A 3,323-nucleotide genomic window follows, 5' to 3' on the forward strand; every position below is an offset into this window, starting at 1 on the left:
GCTCTACAAGTTACGAGACTCTCAAGGCTTTTGTTTTCCAGGCCCTACTTTTTCATCTATGATATTTCATGATGGTTACTCTCTTTCTTGTTTACTTTGATTTTTTTAGACTTATGTACTCTTTCTAATTTCTAATGTAGGGTGCTGATATTCAACTTGGAATGACAATTGATAGTATAAAAGAAGTAACTCTAGAATGGCAAGTGAAAACCAGAGGTAACTCTCATGACTTGCACTCACACTTGACTTGTTATAATCTTGCTTCTTTTATATATATATATATATATATTTTTTGATTTTGGGCAGTTAGTATGCTTCAGAGTCTCTTGCTGTTTTTTTTTTTTTTCAGTTCTTGTGGGAGAGAGTTGAAGTGTATGTTATAGTGTGCACAAGAAGATGGGTTTGGCTCCAGTTTGATGCAAGTTCCCTGAGATTCTTAATCTAGGCATGATTAAATTTAGATACTTGAATTCAATTTTGATTTTATTAGTTTGTTTTTACCGTCATTTGCCTATGTTTCATTTGCTCAAGAAAGGAAGTTTAAGTTTTTTACTTTTGTTTGATTTTTTTGGTTTGGCTTTTGGTATGAAATGGTAGTATGTAGTAGTGTAACTAATTCAAATGGTTTTCATACAATCTTGGACCATATGTTGATTGGGGGATATAGGCATAATTGGAACCAGGTAAATACTTGGACTATATGCAAGATAAATAGCTTATGTAGGTTTCTGTTTGTTGTTTTTTTTTCCATCTGTACGTACAGCTTTGATATCAAGATTGTTTAACTGTTAATATGTTTCCAGGTGTGGGATGCAACTGCAGCTGATCCTAAATTGCTGGTCTTTTTTGAAATCATACAGGAATTTCTTACACATTGAATCTGGTAATTAGATCTACCTAGCTTTTCTAATTCTACTCTGGTTTAGATTAATCAGTGGTTCATGAATTATGAGATTCTAAGTGCATAACATGTTCACGAAGTCCCAAGAGCAAAATATATGCACATCTTTTCTTAAACATTTTTTTTTCAACAATAGGAATGCTTATAAACCTATATGGCAGAATAATATTTTGAGTGTGTGGAGAGGAAGGCTGATGCAGAATGTTGGGGAAAATACGCACTCTTTAGTTTATACTTTTATGATAGTTTGGTAGCAACACTTACTCCCAGTCACATTTATGTTTTTATTTATTGTAGGTCTTTACAAGAACTTGTTCCCCTTACTTATTTTCCTCCTCGGTGGTTCTTAAGCTGCTTCTCTGAATTTGGTAGCTGATTATGATTCTTTGTTTCAATTGGTGTTAAAGATAGCTAGCTTTACATACCATTTTAGGAGTCCTTTTGTATATATGATATGGAGATGAACTTTAATATTTACGAGTTTAGATATTAATTTTTCTGAAGCATTTTCTTGCTTGTACTGACTGTTTGTATTCTGGCTCGTGTAATGACTGTTTATACCCTGTATCTTGCAGGAAATGTCTAGCTGATGGAAGCCTTCTGTAAGTCATTACCTCCCTTGTACTTGAATGCTTTTGTTACTTGATATATTTGTTTAACAAAGAAGCAGACATACGTGGTTATAATGATAATTTGATCTTTTGAATAATGGGGATATACCCTTGAATTTTCTTTTGGCGAAGAGGAATATACTTGAATAAAATCATAGGCCAGTTGGAGTTTAGATAAGGATTAGTTCTTCACAATTCTGGAAAGTCTGCTAGATCCGATTGGGGTGGGGGGTCTCAATTATCTCCTTTATTCTGGCCCAAAATGCTTTATCAGACTGGTTAATTATGAATTATTTATGGGAATTGAGTTTAGGTGGAGTTTGTTGATATGTAACAAGGTGTTTACTTTCTTGTTGATATGTAATAAGTTTCTTGTTTGGTTAGCAGCAGTGAGGCAGTGGTGGATTCTGAGAATGTTGTAGCTGCCGTAAATGTAAGTACTTGGAGCACCAAATGAGAATATTTGGCTGCTATATAATTAACACAACAACTTCCTGTATTTGGAGCACTGCAACATCCTAGAACTCTTTCAATGAGGAAGCCCCATTACTGTTCTTTAGGCCATGGAGAGTGCCAATGTTATGAAGTGAAGCCTAATTTTTAAGACAAAATCTAAGAAGAGCAGGAGATCAGTGAATTAGAACTTGACTTGGATTTTTTTTTCTGTTCTCCTATTTTGTAGATACAATTAGCATTATCATACCCATTTAGATTGCTATGAGATTATAACAACTATCTATTATGATTAATTTACTGTTCTTTTGGTCATTTTTCATTCCAGAATCTAAATCTTGCCATTACAACAACAATATATGGAAAAATATGTCGTCTGATGAGGATAATAGGGTGGAATCAAACAAAATTTCTATAATTCACACGACGGTTCTTATTGATATCATTGTTGGATGCACACAAAGACCACAAGTATTAGCAAAAACCGTTGTCTCAAATGTCACAATACAACGGTTACAGTTATATACGTCGTGTGAAAGTACACATACACTAAATTTTTAAGTCATCACACCACATTTATTCTTAAAAACTGTGGTATGAATAGAAGTCACACCACGACAAATTTCTAAAATCTGTGGTATGAATAGAGGTCACAACACAGAAAATTTCTAAAAACCGTGGTAGGAACAGAAGTCACGCCACGGCAAACTTCTGTCAACAGCATGTCGGCAGATCTGCCAATCCATCAGACAACGGATTTAGCTGCACACCGTCGACCCAATGATCGGTATATGACGGTTGAAAACCGTCGTCTGATAGCGTTTTATCAGACGACGCCTCGATAGACCACGGAAATGCAAAACGTGAGACGACAGTTTTAAACCGTCGTGTGAAGCTTTTTGTGTAGTAGTGTTATCTGGTAATATAACTTGTTCTTAGGTAGTTAGTTTCACACTTATCCGGTGGAAATTGATAAAATAAAAAGAGTTTAGGCCTTAGTAGTCTTATCCGGATGCTAAGAGGGTAATTGGATATTTGAGATTGCATTACTTATAGTTTGAACATCAATGCATGCAAGGGAGGCTCTGGTGAACAACCTAAAGCTCTAACTTTCATCCACTTTATCACATCTAGTTTAACCTATCCCAGTTTACATTTCAAGTTTCATTTTGTGTTAATTTAATTTGAGACCATTTTCAAAGCAAAAAATCAAACAACTACACCATCTTGCATATATTCACCATGAACTTTGGTTCACTTGTGAGCTCTTGTTTATGACTTGTACATTTGCATATTCATCTAGCACCCTTTAGGTTTTCCTTAGCTAGAGTAGGTTTTCCAATCCCTTGGGTACGATA

General features: G+C 34.8%; 1 long non-coding RNA gene across 1 annotated transcript; it reads left to right on the forward strand.

Moving 5' to 3' along the window:
• The first annotated feature begins 1,463 nt into the window (after positions 1 to 1,463).
• LOC112180607 lies at positions 1,464 to 2,280 on the forward strand. Its single transcript, XR_002928375.2, has 2 exons — positions 1,464 to 1,503; positions 1,900 to 2,280. It is a non-coding gene; the product is annotated as an uncharacterized LOC112180607 (long non-coding RNA).
• Positions 2,281 to 3,323: the final 1,043 nt, after the last annotated feature.

The sequence above is a fragment of the Rosa chinensis genome, chromosome 7 (assembly GCF_002994745.2).
Source record: "Rosa chinensis cultivar Old Blush chromosome 7, RchiOBHm-V2, whole genome shotgun sequence".
Classification (NCBI taxonomy): domain Eukaryota; kingdom Viridiplantae; phylum Streptophyta; class Magnoliopsida; order Rosales; family Rosaceae; genus Rosa; species Rosa chinensis.